Source organism: Pleurodeles waltl, chromosome 6 (genome assembly GCF_031143425.1).
Source record: "Pleurodeles waltl isolate 20211129_DDA chromosome 6, aPleWal1.hap1.20221129, whole genome shotgun sequence".
Taxonomy (NCBI): Eukaryota; Metazoa; Chordata; class Amphibia; order Caudata; family Salamandridae; genus Pleurodeles; species Pleurodeles waltl.
In genome coordinates this window covers 858,259,524-858,281,122 of record NC_090445.1, presented here as the reverse complement: position 1 = coordinate 858,281,122, position 21,599 = coordinate 858,259,524, and the positions used below count along the sequence as shown (strand labels likewise).

Here is a 21,599-nt window from a genome sequence, read left to right as displayed (position 1 = left end):
ATCCTAAACCACACAAAAACTTTATTCAAAAAATGAAATGAGGATAGGAACTGTGATTCCTCATTGTAAGGAAATATGTCTTTTTGCCAGATCACCCCCAAAGATTTAGACTAACGCTGCCGGTCTTTCGACTCTGAGTGTGCACTGAGGCCTGATAATCAGATCTCAGTGCCAGTGTTCTATCCCTTTACAAAGTGTATAGTGAATTGGCAACCCCAGTTGGCATAAGCTGACTTATAAGTCCTTAGTATATAGTAGCATGGGTGCCCAGGACATGTAAGACTTAGTGCCCCCCCACCAAGGGCTGCAGCACTTGTTGTACCACCCTGTGTGTGAACAAGTACAAAATGTTTAGACATTAAGTTCTTCCTAAAGAAAAAATAGGAATATCAAGATCTAGCATCAGTGGGTGAGCTTAGAAGTCTAAGAAACTAAGGGGCAGGTGTGCCAACTCTTTTACTGTTACAAAGTCTTAAACAGTGAGGCAAAGAAGCATAAAGTACTGCTAAACTATCCGCGGAAAGTAGCCTGTAAAGTAATATAAATGGTGTTATGCACTGCTTTGTGTTACTTTGCATCAAAGTGCACGCCATTGGTGTTATACAGGCATTCCCATGCTAACGCCCATAGTTTTGGATGCAAAGCCTTCTTGAGTATTCCTAACGTTTCTGACATTGTATATGTACTGCACTGCAGATCACACACACACACTTACACACACACACAAACAGAGAAGATTTTCAGAGTATGTCTAGGCATAGTACTTTGTTCTTGAAAGCTGTCCTTCCAGGACAAAACATGAGCTAAATATCTCACACACACTCACACACTTATGCACGATTGTGTAAAAAAGGTGGATGTCTGGGGTGCTAGGTAGCCTATTTGTGCATCAGCACTAGGAAACTGAGCAGCAGTGACATATCTTATGATATTGCTCAAGGATGCTCTCCCTAGCGCAGCAACTTTGATTGCTGAGTTGTGCTTTTTTAATTAATTCTCCCCCTACATGCTTGCCAACTAAACTTAAGAGATGACTCTTTGCAATAAGGGACATCATTTTTCAGCCCTGATTTCTAATTTACCAACCAAATGCACCAGTTCATGTCAGTTTAAGAACCGGAGTACAATTCACGTTTAAGAATCATTGGCAAAACCACTGGCAAAACCAATATGCTACGCTTTTTGGCTGGTAATGGAGACATATTGGCTTTACCAATGCTTTTTGTCAACGTTGTGCATCATCAACAAAATGAAGGATACGAGTGCATGAGTCATGAGGCTGCTGATGTTTTATTTCCAGATGGTGCGCGCTAGTCTTTGAGCAGTAAATAAAATAAAAAAATTATTCAAATGTGCATGAAAGCCCATGTTGTAAAAGGAGCGGACCAGCAACAAATATGCAGCTGCCGGGTCATCCAATGTTTTTTAAGACAGCTCGTTAGGGGCTGGGAAAGCAATGAACATGCTGGGAGGAGAAGGAATGCCTGGCAATCGGGGATACGAGGAGCAGGTACTTGAGGGGGAAGCACCGCTAGAGGGAGAGAACATTAAAATATGGGCAGGCCCATGGAGTGCTGAAAACAGAAGAAAATATGCGTTTGCAATGTAACAGGTCTTGCATTCACTTGAGTTGGAGCTATTGGCACTGTAAATTTATAACTGGACTCCTTTTGTCACATTAATTGGTCAACACTGCTGAAGGAGTTCACGCTGCTCTTCTTTGCTGTTCACGCTGTGAGCCACCGCTATGAGACGCACGCTGCTGGCACCAAACCAGTTTTCAATGGAATAGAAAGAGAAAACCTACCCCCGCTGTGTTAGAACAACTGACAAAGTGCTGGCCCTCGCCCACTACAAAAGTGACAGCACCTTTTTTACCAGTATCCCGTCTCAACATTAGCCGATGTGAAAGTCAGCTCTGGCGCTCATTCTTGACTGAGTCATCAAACCACTGAAACATACAATCTCATTTCTCTCACTCAGAGGGGCTTGCATTGATCGTCTCCCCGAGCCAGCTGGAAAATGTGAAACTAAATCTCCCAGATTGCAAAGTCATTTACCCCCCCCCCAAAAAAAACTGAATAGTCTGAAAGTGTCACATGACACCGGTGTCACTTGACATATAAGAAACGATATAGTAGATGGGCCTTTTGGGCGGAAAACAATAGTATTAAAACAACTGTAGACTCAGGAAGAAACGGGTCGCTCGGTTCACCCTTTAGTTAATACTGTTTAAAACTCCAAAAGAGCTCAAGGATGGCATTTTTCAGCGGAGGGTCACCCGTGGCACTGTAGTGTGGTCAGTTTTATGTATCCTTTGCGCGTTAGCTTCAGGCTTTAGGCCTTTGTGCATTTTGCCCTGGATGTATTTTATTCCTTTGCTTGCAGCTTAGAGCCTCTGTGCACTTTGCTCTAAATGCTTTTTATTCAGCTTCGTACTGTTATTTTTCAAATAACCAGTTCTTCGGTCTTGTTTTATTTTTTATATCACACTGTTTAGCCTACTTCAGCACTGGAGTTCTCAATAACACATTCTTGTTCACTCTGTGCTTCAGTCAAGGATACAGTCTGGTACATTGCCGATAGACGTGGTAGGAGTTTAGTCTTTGGCATTCTTGCGTAGGGACATTTTGTGACCACACTGACATGTTAGTTATAAAAACACTTGCTTGTCCCAATACACGCGAGAGGGAGATTCCGACCAGGGAACCACAACTAGACGCTGACTGCCTTGTTGCAGATGCTGAACCAGATCACAGGCCTTTGCTCAGGTATGAGGGTTGATGTCTTCCCAGGGAATCTGAAATGCAAGTTGAAAGCTTAACATGCTGTGCTCGAAATAGAAGTAGTTGAGAGAGAGTAGAAATTGTTAACACCATGATAGCATTATTCTTATGTTTCACTCTCCTCGTGACTATTTCAATCCTACTGTGTTGTATGGTTCTGGTTATTGCGGCTCACGCCTTAATATCTAAAATGCAGTTGTTTTATTAAAACAATATATAAAACTTAAACTGCCTTTGTCATTTGTATATGAGATCATACTGTAAATGAGAGAGTTGGTTTGGATCTGAGTGACCACGACTTCCCTGAGAGGTTACAAAGATGTAATGCGCTCGGCTGCCCAATCATCCCTTCCCCATGGGAGAGATGAGGCACTGCTAGTTAGCCAGAGCAAAACCGGAATTAGGGTGACAGAGGTCTTTACAAGTGGGTCAGACTCAGTCCCCCACACGGTGAACGATCCTGCTACCTAGAAATCCAGTAGTCTCATTTAGGATAATGAGAGCCCACGCGACAGCACGGCCTGCAACGGAGAGGGCATAGCCTGGGCACTCATGCAGTGTGTGCGCGTCTCATTCAGGCCAGGTGAGTTTTTTACTTATATTCCCGTACCAATACTGTGTCGTTCATTAAAAACAATTGTATTATTCGCAGACATAATATACAATGCCCACTCACTACTTTTATAATTATGCTTACTTCTTAAATTAACTTTATCCACTTTTTAAAGTAGCAATTCACATTTTAAGCTAGCCCACAAAATTATATAAAGCACAGTTTGTCAACAATAATCAGTGCTTTAAATGGGCCGGTACTCTCCGGTACTGAGTATCGGCACTTTTTTATTTTGCGAGGGAGAGTACCGGCATATCTCAAGAAAAACGTAATACTTTTAATTGGAGAGTACCGGCACTTCTCAGAAACAAGCAGGTACTCTGGTACAGAGTACCTGCACTTCTATTTTTCCATTTAAAGCACTGACAATAATTAAGAAAAACATTTTACGAAAAATCTGCACTTCTCATTCCACAATGCAAAAAAAAAAAACCTGGACCTAGCAAATTAGGTTTGACTTCACAAAAGAGGCGGTGGCAGAAACCTATGACTGCAAGAAAGTCCTGGGTGCAGCCATGCTGGGCTAGCCTGGGTAAAGCTGGAGACCAAGCTGACAGGGCCAAGCAGGGGCTGTGTAACCGCCCCCATTAGCAGCAGTACACGCAAAAAAACATTTAATTATAAAACTGCAGCATTGCCGAATGAACAAGGATACAATTAGAAACACCATATCCTGTTGATGGCAAGGAAAAACACATTAACTTGAAAAGTAGCCGCTATAAAGTGGCTGGAAGCCCCATGTGCTTCTGCAGCTCCCGTAGCGTGTACAGTCCTGTTTCGATAGCGCCTCGTGTGGCTGACGAAGCCCCCAAAATGATGAAGCCTCCTAAATGCATCAATGTTTTAGAAAAAAACCTCAAATGTATAGAGAGCTGTTGCCGAGTGTAGGTGTAGGACCAGTGAGTATTTACCAAAGATAACAAAAGTACAAATATTACCGTATAATATAGTTTGTAAAAGTCAGACCTGGGTTAAGGTCAGATTGAGAAGGAGTAAAGGACCACGTCTTATCCGTAGGTGTGTCTCAAGGAGGTCGTAGGCTGAATAAAGTAAAATCCAAAGGTCTTGGCCAACACCAGGAGTGAAATATAAAATGTGCTGCTGCCATTGCTAGCACAGACTGATGCATGCACTTGGGCCTGCATAGCACTGGAAGGTAAATCATCAGTTTGAATTTTGGTCCGCCTTTCACTGCAAGGGGACTGGCCTTCTTAAGCCAGTGGTCAGGAATCCCCTACAGGATGGTGCAGCGTGTGAGGGCACCAGTCGTGAGCTGGACGGACACTTGGAGCTTTACATGTGGCTAACAATGAGTGTGCCAACTATATCCTGTTTGCTACTGCAACCATGAATCTAATACGCTGAGAGCACTTTTGCAAATGGAGTTCCATTCCATCATTCAAATAAGGAAACACACCTCATGGGATTTATATCACAAGACGTTGCACGTATTCTGTAATATCAAAGTGCCCCAGGATCCAAAAAGACAGGCACAAACACGTGTGATAGTATTGCTTCATTATATTGTAATTTTTACCTTATTACTACCAGTTTAACACCCAAAACAGAAATAAGCAATTGAAAGATGACTGGCCAACCTTAGCACTGCATGGGACAGGTGTTGCCACGTTTTTAATAACTGTGGATTCGTTTGAGTTAGAAACAATTTGTTTGTCCAAATCTGCAGATTATGCAGCAGTTGACGGACCACATGGCATATGTGCCAAATTATTAATTAAGCACAAAATGCGACGGCCGCAGAATCTCATCATTTCAGTGGCCCTTCTCATACCCATAGTCTCCTAGGTCTAGAAGGCAGCAGCAGGGGAGCAGAAATTGAACATGTGTCTTAAAGTAAGTGTCCCCCCTCCCACTCTTTTCCCTGCCCCCTCAGCAGTTAAGAAAAGGCCGTTGAGGGTTTATAGGTAGAACAAAGGGCGCAACCATGCAATATCATTGGCGTTACAAGGGTGCCTGAGGGGGTTTCAGCCACCTCAGGCATTTTGCTGGATATTCCTCGATGAGTGTTACTTCAAAGACTGTACAATATTTTTAGTGCGTAAATAGGCATCTACATTTGTTCTACATCCAAATGTACATGAAGTGTCTTAGTGGCAATGCTTATTGTAGTTTTGTATTAAGAGGCCCCAGAGAGCCATCATTTAAAGTGATGTATGTAGTTTGCGGTATCATAATCTTACTGACGGAGTAGGAGGAAAATGTAAGGATGTGCAAATCGGGATGAGAGCCCACAGCTGAGAGCGGGAAGCAGTGCCAGACAGCTGCTGGTGCAGGTTTATTGACGGGAGGGGTGTTTGCCGTAGGTGCAGGTTCGTCGTCTCCATGGATGCTGGAAAACAGATTCATAGAAATAAAGATTTGGGAACACTGCTGGCACTAAAATATCGCCTACGGGGCTTCCTTCCAAAGGAAATCTACCTTTATAGTGCTGAATGAGGGTTTGCAGCTGCACACAAGGCAATTTCTTCTTCAATTCCATTGTTCTGGACACCTAACATGCCAGCAAAACAGAAGCAAGATGCCAAGGTGGAATTGGGTATATTTCATCTTTGTTTCTTTAGGTTTGTAGGCTATATAACTATGCTTATTTTATTTCATGTTGACAGGCTAGCTCTCACTATAACTTGGAGATAGGATGCGGCGTTACGATCAGAGTCACCACCTTTGGAGGTGCATGAACCATGTTTGAGTCTCGGCGTCCAGTCAACATCCTGTGATTCTGATCAAATCACAAAAGCTCCCTGTACCGGAGAACAGGGCGGCCGGCTAGAGTGTGGGCCGCGGGGAGGCTCAGACCCGATCAGGATTTTTTATTTTTTTTAAAAGGAAGAAACAACGCTCATGAAAACGCGCTAGTTGTAGGAACCCCCGCAAAACCTTTTGCTTAGTAGACGGCGGTTGAGGTGGAAGAAGCAAGTCTGGATAGGGCGGCACCGGCTCTGTGGTCCCGGGCTGCCTGGGAGCACCAGCGAGGAAGAGAGGCAGTAATCAGAATACACCTCCGGGGGAAGAGTGGCAGGGGCAGCACAAGACGCGGTGCTTCCCTAGACAAGGGAGACCTGCTAAAGGATTCAACTCCCTGCCAGGAGAAGGACTTGGGCAGGAAAGGTAATGTGCCTTTCTTGAATCGTATGATTGCCCCTCTTGGGGGTATGCAAGAAGCAATAGAAGGCTTAAAGTCTGACTACACCGTAATGCTTGGCCCTAGGGGGGGGAACAAAAGGGTAGGAAATATAGCAGGAGGGGCGACAGGAGTGACGGGAGCAAGTAAACCGAGCACAGTTTATTCTCTTAGGAGCAGTAAGAGGCTTTTTGTCTCTAAAGGGGAAGAGCTGAATATTGGGGGAGCCTTTCCAGGACAAAGAGCTCAAAGCAGACGAAACGACAGAAGGGGTGGAAAGGTCGTTCCAAATTTAAAAGGAGGGACTTTATTCAATAAAGAGTGTAGAATGACCCCCTCTTTAAAAACCTACTTCAGAGTCCTTCCTAGCACCCTAAGGATGGAGGGGAGTGAACCTGGACAGGGGGCAGTTTCGGGAGAGACAGTGGCCCAAATTGGGCAGATTCAGTGTGACCCGAATAGGTTTCAAGTGTTAGAGGTCCCGTATACGAATGAGTTGGACGCTCTGGGCCCCCTAGGAGGAAGAGGTGCGGTAGTTCAATGCATTAAGGGCATGCTTAAAGACGGAGTACAGGCAGCTGATTTAAATGACGAACAAGGAACTAGAGCGGTCAACCAACAGCCTTGTACGTCCCTGGAAGATCGCCTGAGTTTTTCTCCCCAGGGTATAGAAGGGCACCAGTTGGGATCGGCAGAGGAACCCTTGGAACAATCTATTACAGGAATGTTAACAGCACTCTCTTTGGAGCTTAGAGCTGGTTTCGAGACTTCAAATGCCAATCAGAAAGAGATAAGAGGTATGTATGAGACTCTTGGCAGAAAAAAAGACGAACTGGCAGGTAGGACAGCTGCCCTGGAAGAAGAAGTTGGAGATTTAAGGTCGGCATTGGAAAAAAACAAGGAGGAGTTGCAGAGTTTAAGAGCAGGAGAAGAAAAGGTCCTATTGAAATTGGAGTCTGTAGAAAACAACCAGAGAAGGAACAATCTGAGAATCCTAAAAGTACCAGAAGGTATGGAGGGGGGGGACCTGAAAGAGTTCATAGTCCGTTTGATTAAACAAAGGGTTCAGGTCGAAGATACTGAAGATGGTATTGCGAAAGATATTCAAAGGGTGTACAGGGATCCCCCTTGGAGAGGGCCCAATAAGGACAAGCCCAGGAGAATCCTGGTTTCCTTTCAGACGTATGCAATTAAGGAGCGCATCTTGTCTGCCGCATTAAGAAAGGGAATGCTGACTGTGGAAGGTACGAAGTTCGAAATTAGGTCAGACCTATCAAGCATGACCTTAAATAAGCAGTGGGAACTGGGGAGAAGAATTGAGGTCTTAAAGGGGCTTGGTGCTACCGCCCAATTAAAATTCCCAGCCACTTTGAAGGTAATGGCGAACAACAAAATGTATAACTTTAGAGACAGTAAAGAAGTTGATGAGTTGATAAAGAGTTTGGAAAAATAGTCTAAGGCGGGGGTGACAGTTGTTTTTTTTTTTTTTGTTTTTTTTTTTTTTTTTACATTATGTACACAGGTCTGGGGGCCTTCCTGAGGCGTTTTTTCGCCTTGATTAGGAATCGAGGGGGTTCTCCAAGGGTGTAAGGGGAGGGGAAATAGGTGGGGGCAGGGGGGGAGGAGGAGGTAATCACAGGGTGGGGAGCATGGGGAAAAAAATCAAAAATATGTCCTCATTCAGTAGTTGTTCTTCTTTGTGGGGTTTAGATGATGGGAGATAATGAGCTGAGACTTTTGTCCTGGAATGTCAATGGCCTCCGGGTGGTAAAGAGGCAAAAAAGATTGCTGCAATACTTTAGGGATCTACAAGTTAATGTGTTAGCTTTGCAGGAAACTCACTTGTCTAATGAGGAATGCATTACGTTGTTTAAATCATGTAGCTGGGTCCAGCAGATTTCGAGTACTATTCAGCCCGGTGGAACAAAGGGGTGGCTATTATAATTAAAAAACATCCAAGGATTTCCTTTCAGGGGGGACCAGCTGATAAGGCAGGTAGGTGGATAATCGGGAAATTGGTAGCGTTTGACTCTACATTCACTTTGGTGGCTTATTATGGGCCTAATAAAGATGACCCTGCACCTTTGGAAGAGCTATTTCGGCAGTTGATCCATTTTCCAGACCCAGTAATATGGATGGGCAACTTTAATGTCGTGATGAATTACCAATTGGATAGATCCTCTGGAAACAGATCGACATTTAACCATAAGATGCGCTCTTGGTTATTAATTATGCTGTCGCAATTGGGTCTACATGACGTATGGAGAGAAAAGATGGGGTTAAAGCGGGGTGTGGCAGGTCGAACAGTATGAAGACCACTGAAGCGTTATTTTGTTAGTGGTAAGTGGTTTATTTTTAGTTATACGGGAAGTAGGGTATGTTACAAAACCACAAGGGCTATTGTCTTTCTCCTTCGTTCTGTTCTTCTTTCGTATCTTTTCCCAGGATCGTGATTTTTATGTTCGTGCTTCTTGTTTTACAGGTGACCCATCTGTCTTGCTCGCTCGCCGGAGTCCAGGGTGATGCCGGAAATAGAAGGGAAAACGCTAAGGTAAGTATTGGTTTATAATTGGGGTTCTCCCCTCTCTCTATTCTCTGGACTGGGAAGCGGTAAACACAAAGGGGGGGGTTGGTGCCGGTGAGGTGGGGTTTTATAGGGAATAGTGTGATCACATCTAATCTTAGTGCAGGAATAAGTGCCACTAGTGTGATAATTATAGTGCCCTTCCTTCTACCTCCCTTTCCAACCCTCCTTTATGACCCCTCCCCAGTCCCCTTTCCTCCAATTTCCCTTCTTCTTGTCCAAAAGGACCGTACCTTGTTTAGCCACGACCCTCCAGGGTCGTGGCTGGCTTGGTAGTGTTCCTCCTGCTGATCCCCTTTTTCCAGGTTCTGGGGCTCTTCTTCACTCTCTCCCTCCTCCTCCTCCTGCTCCTCGTCTGCTTCACTCCTCCTGCTCTTCCGTTCCTCCTCGCTCTCCTCCGGTTTCGTGGTCTCCGTGTTCCTGTCTCTCTCCCCTTCTCCCAGCGCGTCTCCCTCTTGTACTCCTCCAGCCCGGGAAACTGAATTCGTTTCCCGGGCAACGCCGTCCCGCCGGCCTCGCTCGCGCCGCGTCTCCCCGGCAACGGGAAGACGCGGAAATGACGTATTGGCCTCGTCCGATACGTCATCCGACTCGTCTGTAGCCGGGATCGCTCGGCTACACACCTCTCCCCATGAAAGGTCCTGCTCGAGGACCGTCGCAGAGTCTGGGAAGCGAGATAAATAGTCAGCTGGGGCCTGTTGGTGACCTGGTATGTGACGGACCTGAAATGAAAATGGTTGCAGTTCAAGGAACCATCGTAAAATCCGAGAATTGGTATCCTTATGGGCAAACAACCACGTGAGGGGAGCATGATCTGTAAAAAGGATAAAGGGTCGGCCTAGAAGGTAATAGTGTAAGGTATCCACGGCCCATTTTATAGCCAGACATTCTTTTTCAATGGTCGGATAGTGTTGTTCCCGGGGAAACAGTTTCCTACTGACGTATACTACCGGATGATCCCTACCTTCCCCGTCGGGTTGGGTCAATACTCCCCCTAAACCCACACCTGAGGCATCAGTATAGAGATGAAAAGGTTTCGAAAAATCCGGGCATCGGAGTATTGGGTCTTTGGTCAGGTAGGACTTCAGTTGTTCAAAGCTGCTTTTCTGTTGATCCAAAAAGGGTGCTAGCCTATTAGGATGGGATTTAGACAGAAGGTCCGTGAGAGGGGCGGCCAAGGTAGAATAATCAGGTATGAATCTTCTATAGTAGCCTACCAATCCTATAAAGGATCGTAACTCTTTCTTTGTTGTCGGTTTAGGTGCATTTAGTATGGCCTCTACTTTTTTTGGTTGAGGTTTTAGGCTCCCATGACTAATTTTGTAGCCCAAGTATGATATGTCGGGTGTTCCTATAACGTACTTTTTAGGATTGGCAGTTAATCCAGCGGTAACAAGAGTGTGGAAAACCTGGTGTAAATGTTTTAGATGATCGTTCCAGGTTTCACTAAAAATCACTACGTCGTCTAGGTAGGCTGCTGCAAAAGACTGAAAGGGGTTTAAGAGTTTATCCATTAACCTTTGGAATGTAGCTGGTGCTCCATGGAGACCAAACGGTAGCACAGTGAACTGATAAAGACCGGACTGAGTGGCGAACGCGTTTTTCTCTTTATCCTCTGGGGCTAAGGGAATCTGCCAATACCCTTTTGTCAAATCTAAGGTAGACATATATTTGGCTTTTCCTAGTTTCTCTAATACGTCATCAACTCTGGGTATAGGATATGTGTCAAACATGGAGTTTTCGTTAAGCTTCCTGAAATCAATACAGAATCTAATAGTACCATCGGGTTTTGGCACCAAAACAACCGGGGAGCACCAGGGACTATTTGATGGTTCAATCACAGCCTGTTCTTAAATTTTCTGTATTTCAGCTTCCATAATCTGTTTCCTCGCCTCAGGAATACGATATGGCCGTAACCTCACAATTTTCCCTGGTGTAGTTCTTATTTTATGGTTTATCAAGGTGGTTTTACCCGGTAATGCTGAAAAAAAATCCCGGAAGTGTTCTAGTAAGCTGAGTACCTGTCCTTTCTCTGCTTTTGTTAAGGTTTCATTTACTGCGGGTAGACCTTCCCCATTGCTGTGTTCAGTTGGACAGAACTCAATACTTAACTGGTTATTCGGACATAGGAATCCTGCCAACACTCTGGCAGCGTTCGAGTTGTCTGGTTCTTCCCATTTTTTAAGGAGATTTATGTGATAAATCTGTGATTTCTGGGGAGTGTTCGATAATGCAACCAGGTAGGTAACCAGAGAAACTGCTCTTATTATTTTATAGGGGCCCTGCCATTTGGCGATTAGCTTTTGTTCTGAGGTTGGACGCATTATTAAAACCTGATCTCCTGGTTGTAAAACCCTTAACTTACTCCCTCGGTCATAATATTGTTTTTGAATGTTTTGAGCTTGTTCCATATTCACTTTGACCGCGTCCCATAGACCTTGTAGCTGAGACCTTAGATTGTGGGCATATTCTAGAAGGGGCCTTCCCCCTTCTTCTGCCTCTTCCTCCCATGTTTCAATGGCCATGTCAAGAAGAGATCTCGGCTGTCTTCCGAACACCAGCTCAAATGGGCTGTGGCCTGTAGAGGACTGTTCATGGGTTCGAATAGCATATAATACTAAGGGTAATTTTTGATCCCAGTCTCTCCCTGACTCTTCCATCAATTTTTTCAGTAGGGTTTTTATTGTTCTGTTATATCGTTCCACTAGTCCATCCGTCTGGGGATGATATACCGACGTACGGATTTGGGAAATACCTAAGGTCTTACATACTTGCTTCATGAGAGTAGACATAAAAGGAGTCCCCTGGTCGGTGAGTATTTCATGCAGGAACCCAACTCGAGGAAAAAATTGTTATCATTGCCTGGGCCACTGTTTTGGTTGTCATACTTTTTAAGGGCACGGCCTCAGGGTATCGTGTGGCATAGTCAACCATGACTAGGATATACGTGTGACCCTTTGTGGATGGTACTACAGGCCCAATCAGGTCCATTCCTATCCTACTGAATGGGATGTCTATGATGGGTAGGGGCATCAGAGGTGCTTTCTTAGGTCTACTGGGTTCAGTGAGTTGGCATCTGGGACATTGGGAACAATATTTACGTATGTGGGCAAACACTCCCGGCCAATAGAACCGCCTAAGGAGGTATTCTTCTGTTTTTTCCCTCCCATAATGACCCCCACCGGGTTGACAATGTGCCATCGTTAGAACCTGATTTCTATAATGATCGGGTACCACTAATTGTTGTTTATGTTCCCCGGTATCAGTAGTGGTTATCCGGTATAAGAGGTTTTTCTTAATGAGGAAGTAGGGACCCACCTCACTGGTTTCTTCTTCTCTGGCCGACTTCCAGGCGTGGGCGAGAGAAGGATCTTCTCTTTGTTGATGGGGGAAACTGACCGGGACTTCATGGGTTTCCGCAATAATGCCTGTGCTCGGTCCTGATCTCTCTTTTCCCAAGTAATTCAATTTTTCTACTCGTTTCTCTCTGCGTGATAACTTCCTACGGATTGTGGGACTTTCTATACTGCTATCAGAAAATGGAGCGTCTCTCCACCAATCCTGTGTCAGTTTGGGTTGTCGAACATAATCCAGTATTTCTTGGAAATGTTCATAATCAGTTCCAATGATACACTCCTCAATCAGATTGGTCATTATACCCATCGGTAGGACATCCCGGTGTTTTCCCCATTCTACTGTGATGTCATATAAAGGGTATTGCTCTTTATCTCTGTGTATGCAACATATATTCACCCATTGCTCTGTTCCTTTATCTACTAGGGTTACTATGTCTTTTCTCACCACCGACTGGCGACACCCTGAATCAATAAGGGCCCATACTGTTTTCCCGTTGACTTTCAGAATCTGTTTAAACTTCTGGTTACCTCTTCCGGTACACAGTACCCGTCGCCTAGTAACTCCGATTTCCATTGGCTCACTACTATCCTGTTTTCTGGGGCACATTTGGGCAATGTGGCCCCATTCCCCACAGTTGTAACATTGGGGTCCGGCTATCGGTGGATGGTCAGGCAGTCGGTGAGGAACTAGTTCCTCCGAAAGGTTTCTTGGTGTGATTTTAGGATTGGAAGGCCCTGGCTTTAGGCTGGGTCGGGTTGATATACTTCTTACATCGGTGGAGCGATGATAAGCACATGCTAGGTCAATTGCCATGTCAGTAGTCACCTTTGGATGTTGACGGATACATTGCTTTGTGGTGGTAGGCAGGGACTCTAAATATTGTTCAAGGACAATTGTTTGGATCACTTCCTCCCTACTATTTCCGGAAGAGCCCAACCACTTTATGGCCAAGACCTTTACCCGATAATAAAAGGTTCGGGGATCTTCATTCGGTCCCCATTTGATTTTTCTAAATTTAACCCTATAGTATTCCGTGTCATGTCCCACACGTTCTAAGATACTAGTCTTTATCTCTTGGTATGGCGTGGTTCCACCCGGGTTGGCTGCTTGATATGCTGCTTGTAATATCCCTGTAAGTAAGGGGGCGACATACTGACCCCATCTATCCTCAGGCCATTGGGCGGATGACGCCACTCTCTCAAAATTAGTAAAAAAGGCTTCGGGGTCTTCTCCATCTTGATATTTCTGTAACACGGAACTGGGAACATTGGGGTGAACTTTACTACTAGCAATAGTCTCAGTCAATTTTTTCATGGTCGTCTCATGGACCAGCTGATTATTCGCAAGGATGGTCGCCTGACTTTTCAAAGCCGACTGTAATGCTTCCCTGTCCTCTTTAGCTTCTCGCTGGTGTGCCTCCCACACCAGCTGTAGATGACGTTGGCCCTCGGCCAATTGCTTTATCATATCCTCCAACGAGGGTTTGTCACTCATTGTTATACTGTTCGATTACTGCGAGGAGGCCGCACAGGTCGAAATCCCACTTCTGACACCACTGTGGCAGGTCGAACAGTATGAAGACCACTGAAGCGTTATTTTGTTAGTGGTAAGTGGTTTATTTTTAGTTATACGGGAAGTAGGGTATGTTACAAAACCACAAGGGCTATTGTCTTTCTCCTTCGTTCTGTTCTTCTTTCGTATCTTTTCCCAGGTTCGTGATTTTTATGTTCGTGCTTCTTGTTTTACAGGTGACCCATCTGTCTTGCTCGCTCGCCGGAGTCCAGGGTGATGCCGGAAATAGAAGGGAAAACGCTAATGTAAGTATTGGTTTATAATTGGGGTTCTCCCCTCTCTCTATTCTCTGGACTGGGAAGCGGTAAACACAAAGGGAGGGGGTTGGTGCCGGTGAGGTGGGGTTTTATAGGGAATAGTGTGATCACATCTAATCTTAGTGCAGGAATAAGTGCCACTAGTGTGATAATTATAGTGCCCTTCCTTCTACCTCCCTTTCCAACCCTCCTTTATGACCCCTCCCCAGTCCCCTTTCCTCCAATTTCCCTTCTTCTTGTCCAAAAGGACCGTACCTTGTTTAGCCACGACCCTCCAGGGTCGTGGCTGGCTTGGTAGTGTTCCTCCTGCTGGTCCCCTTTTTCCAGGTTCTGGGGCTCTTCTTCACTCTCTCCCTCCTCCTCCTCCTGCTCCTCGTCTGCTTCACTCCTCCTGCTCTTCCGTTCCTCCTCGCTCTCCTCCGGTTTCGTGGTCTCCGTGTTCCTGTCTCTCTCCCCTTCTCCCAGCGCGTCTCCCTCTTGTACTCCTCCAGCCCAGGAAACTGAATTCGTTTCCCGGGCAACGCCGTCCCGCCGGCCTCGCTCGCGCCGCGTCTCCCCGGCAACGGGAAGACGCGGAAATGACGTATCGGCCTCGTCCGATACGTCATCCGACTCGTCTGTAGCCGGGATCGCTCGGCTACAGGGGGTATACATACAATAACAAAAAATATAGGCACCAATCAAGAATTGATTATGCTTTGGTGGATGGGAGGATAAGAGATTGGGTAAGGGAAATAGCTCACGTTGGTATCCACCTATCGGATCACTCGGCAGTTAGTTTGAGTATTCGGTTAAAAGGCAGAGTCGCCCATGACAGGTGGACGTTAGATAGAACTCTGTTACTAGACAAGGACATAGTAGCAGGACTAAGAGCAGATGTGGAGGAGTTTTTTTAGCTTAATGTGGGGTCATCATCACTTGATATGGTATGGGATGCTTTTAAAGCTTTCCTAAGAGGTAGATTAATAAGGGCGGCCTGGATTAAAAGGAAAGAATATAAGGAGGAAATCAGTCGGTTGGAAGGGGGTATTCAACAAGTGGAGCAGGCAATGGTAGATTTAACTCCCGGAGAAGAGGGGAAAATTAGGAAACTTGCAGAATTACATCAAAAGTTTAGGTATGAAATACTAGCAGTGCTGGACAGAAGGATTAAGGAGAAGGTTGAGGCAAATAGATTTGCTCATTATGAGTATGGAGAGAATTGTGGGAAATTGTTGGCCTGGAAAATAAGGACAAATTTAGGTAAGAACAAGGTGGCTGGGATCTTGGATAAGGAGTCAGGGCTGGTCTCTAATAGCGACAACGAAATTCGTGAGATTTTCCGAAATCACTTTGAGGAGCTGTATACAGAAGATCTAGAAGGACCTATAGAGAAAGTTAAGGTATGGTTGAGGGACCTGGATTTACTGGCTTTGGAGGAGCAGGATAATAAGGTCTTGAATGATTCTATTGAGCAAGCAGAAGTGGAGCATTGTATACAGGTAGGGAAGTCAGCGAAAGCACCCAGCCCAGATGGGTTGCCTTTTGAGGTTTATAAAATTTTAGGAAGCAGCATAGCAAAATTTCTAACCGAGTTGTGTAATAACATCTTGATGGAGGGGGGTGCATGTCCCGCTACTTGGAAGGAGGCCACTATCACTCTGATTTTAAAACCTGGGAAGGACCCAAAAATCTGTGACTCGTATAGGCCGATCTCCCTATTAAATTGCGACTATAAAATATTTACAAAAGTCCTGGCAAGAAGATTGGGGGGAGTCTTAGGCAAATTGATACATGAAGATCAGAAAGGCTTCATCAAGGGGAGATATATGCAAGAGCTGACCCAGTCCTTGATAGGTTCCATAGATCTGGCCCAAGTATATAAGGAGCCTTTGGTCTTAGTCATGATTGACGCTACAAAAGCGTTTGATAGAGTGAATTGGGTCTACTTGGAGGTCCTCTGTAAATTTCTTAATTTGGGAGAGAAATTTACTAGGGCATTGCGGACAATATATCAAAACGCGGAGGCAAAAATCTTGGTCAAGGGGTTCTAACACGTCCCTTTAAAATTGGGAGAGGGACGAGACAGGGTTGCCCATTATCTCCATTGTTATTTAATATATATATTGAACCCTTAGCTTGCAAAATTAGAAATGAACAGAGGATAATGCCGTTTCGGGGGGGAAGTTGGAGCAAAAAAATTGCCTTGTATGCAGATGATTTGTTGGTGTATACAGCGGATTTGCAGCAAACCCTACCGGCTTTAGAAGATTTGACAAGGGAATTTGGGGAAGTAGCTGGATATTCGGTTAATAAAGAAAAGACTGAAATTATGATTTGGAATATGCAAGAAGAGAGTGTCCTAATTAAAAGTAAAATGAAATATTTGGGAATTTGGGAGTTGTGATTACACAGGACATAGATAAGTTAGCAGAGGTTAATTTTTCAAGAGTTATGGAAGATGTCACTAAACTAATGAAGAGCTGGAGTGCCTTACCTCTTACGATTTACGGGAGAGTCAATTTAGTAAAGATGACACTACTACTAAAAGTCTTATTTCTTTTTAATGTGATCCCGCTGAAATATAAGAAAGAATGGTTGGGTAAATTACAAGGTAGAATTAGTTCTTTTATTTGGAATTCCAAAGGAGTGCGAATCGCACGGAAGAAACTGAGACGGAGAAAAGAGAAGGGCGGATTAGCCCTGCCGGATCTTCAATATTATGCCTGGGCGGTCTTCATTAAGAATATGAGAGGGGCACTGAATGGGTCGAAGATTTCAGATCTGGGGCAGGTTCTGAAAGTTATGATGGAAGCTGATTATGATAACCAGCCGGGGTTTCTATATAAATTTGGAGATCCAAAATATTTTAAGAAGGTGAGGTTTAAAATACTGCAAGAGTCCGCTAATATCTGGTACGATCTAAGGAGGGCCACTAAGTTACCTTTCTATAGTAAATACGCACCTCTCTGGGATGCTCCGGGCTCACCAGAATGGACGAGAGATACTTTGGTGAAACCTCTGAAGGAGGCAGGGTTGGTGAAATGGGGCCAGATTTGCACTGATGGGGTGTTACTACCGTATGACGACTTCAATATAATGGTAGATGGACGCCTTTCTAGATTTAAATATCTGCAAATAAGGAGCTGGCTGAAGGGCGTCAAGGAAAAAGTAGGTGGCTCCAATGAATTGGAAGAACTACTATCTCAAGACTCGGTGGGAAAGAGAGAAGTAGCAAAATGGTATTGGACATTATTGGAAACGGTAGATGGAGATTTCCACTTGCCTGAGAAGATCTGGGGAGGATCCTTGCCTGGAGTACAGATAAGTGAAATATGGCAAGTATCTATTACTCTTTTGTATGCTACAGTTAAATCTGCCTGTTTAAGACGAAATCATTTGTTCTCCATCCACAGAGCTTTCTGGTCCCCTGAGAAACTGTCTAAGGTGATGGAAGGCAACCTGGTAACCTGTAGAAAGTGTGGCAAGGATCGGGCAAGTGACATCCACATGTTTTGGGAATGCCCCCAGCTCAGTCTGTTCTGGAAAGAGGTTGGAGAGGTAGTGAATTTTTTTTTACCCCAAGTGTATCAGGTAAGCCCCTCTTTAGTTATATTTGGCTGTCAAGTGGGCTCCAGGAAGGATACAAAAAAGGATGCTAAATTGCTCTTCTTTATGATGCTCTTAGCAAGACGGGAGATATGTAAGAAATGGATAAGTCCTTTTCCCCCGACGGTGATGGAATGGAAGGACTCGCTAATATATTGTTTAATTTTGGATACAAACGATAAAGAATTAGATAAGAAGCATACATTTTGGGATCCAGTGAGAAATTGGCTAGAATCATAACAATTAGGTATTGTCCTATGATTACGTTAAAACAGGTGCCCAGTGGTTCTGAAGGTGGGCTGGTGAGGCCCTGCCAATCAGAGTTATGGGTTGTCCTGGACAAGAGTCTCTAGGGGGAGTTTAGTGGCTATTTTGACTGAACTCCTATCATCAAGAGGCTGGGCAAGTGAATGAGGACACAAAAAAAAAAAAAAAAGCTCCCTGTACCTTAAAAAATGAATACGACTTTTAGAAAAGTAACTGGTGCTCAGGCCAATCACTCCGGTCTGAGTCCAAATAAAATTGACAATAAACAAAGCATGATCACACTAGAGGTCACGTGGCAATGTGTATATGCAGCGGTAGCCGCCACAAATCTCAAGGAAAGCTCTGGGCAGGGGTGAGGATAGGGACGGGGAAAATTACAAAAAAATAATGAAAAAAACAAGCACTTTGTAAAATCTCGAATTCGCCAAGGAGCGTTTGGAGAAACAATAGACGTAAACTGGTATTCATGCAAAGCGCCCAATTACTGCCCAGCAAGATTATGCTGTGTAGGAAATAAAAATCAAAAGTAGTCCAGAAACCATGCGGAAAACATGGCCTCGTATGTTTTCAGTAGTTGGCCAGTGTGTTCCAGGAGGGCTAAACACAGGAAAAGGTTTGACGTATTCATGCCTTTCACAAATGAAATCAAGGTAATTTTAAAAGGCAAGCCCATGAATTAATGAAAGTGATGGGTGTGATATGGGCATGGTTAAAAGCCCAACAGAAAGACAACAGGTTGGAAGAGCTTGCGCACTCAACCTAAAAAACAAATCCCCATATTTTTGACAGTGGAAGGATACAAGTAATTCAGTTAACAATATGGCAAATAAACTATTCTCTAGAAGAGGAACAGGCACAATATAGGACAGGAAAGCCATAAAATACAAAGAAAATTGTTTGATTGGCAAGGAAGCAAAATTAATAACAGCAAGGGCAGACCCAATGTCCGCTGTAAGCATTTGTAATGTTCACAGTAAATCTTTGGAGGCAAAGAGATAAAAGCAGTTTGTAGGAGATACCTAACACAGTTGATAAGGCACTCTGTATGACATTTAGGGCCTCATTACGAGTCTGGTGGTTCATGGACCACCAGACTCGTGGTTGGGCAGTCCATTGACTGTCATATTATGACAACTTGGCAGTGCTATGGTCTGACCGCCGGCACCGCCAAGTTGCGGCCAACTGACAGCCTGGCCCAGATGCCTCCGCCACCCGCCAAACTCGAAACGAGGCCCTGAGTTCTCTGATACCCATGCAGAAACAACAACCCTTTCCTCCGTCCTTATTGCTGCCGGTGTCAATTTCTTAATACCATATTCATGCCACTCATCTACTTATATCATTAACTTGTTTAAAAAAAAAAAATGATTTGAGCCTCTTCATCAGAAATCAAAGTTCCATTTGCTTGTCCCCGCTCTCCTTTAGGGGGTGTCTATACAACTCATGTCTATGCAGCATATACCAGCAATCAATAGTGAGGTATTTAAATATACTTTACTACCATAGCTTTGTTAACAGTAATTATTGTAAATAAAAAACAAAGCACTGCAGAACCGCAACAAATTACACTCAATAGTTGGCTGCACTTTTTCAAATGTACTTGCTGCAGAAGTTTGTGATGTACATGCTGCGATATCCTGGGGGTCTGCATAGGTACAGGCAGGAATAGCTGAGAGAAGCAAACTTGTCATGGGAGTCATATCCTACTGGGAGGGAAAACTGAGAGAGATGGAAAGGAGAACACAAAAAAGATGTTGGGGATGCTGGCTGTGGGTAATCTAACAGCTATGGAGAGCCCCGCATCCAAAGAAGTTGCAAGGCAGCGTCCTCTGTTTGCTGATGCTCCTTAAACAATAATTGATGAGGATCTCCTTAATTTTTAATTTATCTTACATCTGGTTCTGAATCAGAAGTCACTTCTACTGTAGTCTTCAGATTCCTGTCTGCCACCTTTTCCACTTTTCCACTTTCCCAGTTTCATTTCTGCTACACTGCTGTAAATGCTATGTGCCAATTTCCTGAACCTTCTATCTTCTTTCCGCTTTTCCGTCTCCCTGAAATCTAGAGCTTCTAATGGCTGTCTTCATTTTATCACCACAAACAGAAACAAGTGAAATTGGGGGGGCACAATGAGCTGGTTGCACCTATCAGTAGTTTGTACTTTCGTTCTGAACTTTTGCTCTAACAGGAATGTCATCAACGTTTCTGCACAGGTTTTGAGTTCTCCAAAACAAAGATTGGGAAAAAGTGATGATAAGGAAATGTTCTGATTGAAGCCGACCCAACTAATGACGTCATGCACAGAACTACAGAAGAGGCTAACCAGCAGTTGCTGAGGAAAGTGATTGCCACCAATGTTCCTGATTTTGGCAACCAGGAAGGAAGGCCAGGGACAGTGACCTCACATGGTAAACTATGGAGTGTATTAATGCAATTCCTTTAAGGATTCGCCAATATTTGATTATGATGAAAGGGTACTTTCGTTACCGTGTGTATAGTGCCACCAGACATCAGTGACTACTTTATTTTTGTTCGTTTGTCATTTTTTCTAAATACTGTGATGACTAATTTGTGTATTTTTGAGTAATCTTTTTTACTGTTAGCACCTTCTAGAACAAAGTCAAATATTGTTTCGCCACCTATGTTTGCTGGCCTATGTTGAGGTACTTGAAATCGTGGGATTTTCTCCCCCATGCAATACATTACTTTATAAACATTGTTTGGATGGAGGGATTGGATTAAATGAGGTGAGGAACTTATCACTAGTAAAAACCCCAGGGGATCTAGATGTATTTAAATATGTGACAAAACAGATAGGTTAACGTTATCTAAAGAAACGTAATACACTTATGGAAAGGTACACGTTTTACTCCAGAAGACAGGGAGATTGAGAAACAATAGAAGATTGTGTTGCACTCTTAAACTCATTAGGGGACACGTGTGACTTTCAATATATACATAATCAGCACATACTATGTGATCAAATAATTATGAAAACAGTCAGTAAAAAAGTACTGAGTGTCACAATGAACTTTGCCAAGTGTGGGAAGAAAGAAAGGTTTTTGTACAGAGGATAATGTGAAATTCTAGTGCTAAAAACGATGCTACAAATAAAAGATACGATGGTGACAAAACAAAGACATAGTAGAAAGAAAACACAAATCAGTGTTAACTTTGTGATAGTGATAAACACCTGGTCAGTTTTAAGAGGTGTCCTGCTGTTGACAAGTCTCACAAAGGATGCAAGAAGAGAGTGCACTTTGGCAAAGTATGAAAAAAAACATTAATTCTGGAAGTACATTTGGTGTCAGACAAATTAAGCAAGGAACTCCAAAACTGAACCCGAATGTTTTACTCAAAGTGGTAGGAGAACAGAACAAATGCAAGGGCTTTCCAAGGTGTACAATCAAAATGCATCACAATGAGGTCCAAG

General features: G+C 44.0%; 1 long non-coding RNA gene across 1 annotated transcript; it reads left to right on the top strand.

Moving 5' to 3' along the window:
- The first annotated feature begins 6,114 nt into the window (after positions 1-6,114).
- LOC138300343 (uncharacterized) lies at positions 6,115-20,517 on the top strand. The gene is made up of 4 exons (XR_011204912.1): positions 6,115-6,528; positions 9,024-9,092; positions 14,231-14,299; positions 20,380-20,517. It is a non-coding gene; the product is annotated as an uncharacterized lncRNA (long non-coding RNA).
- Positions 20,518-21,599: the final 1,082 nt, after the last annotated feature.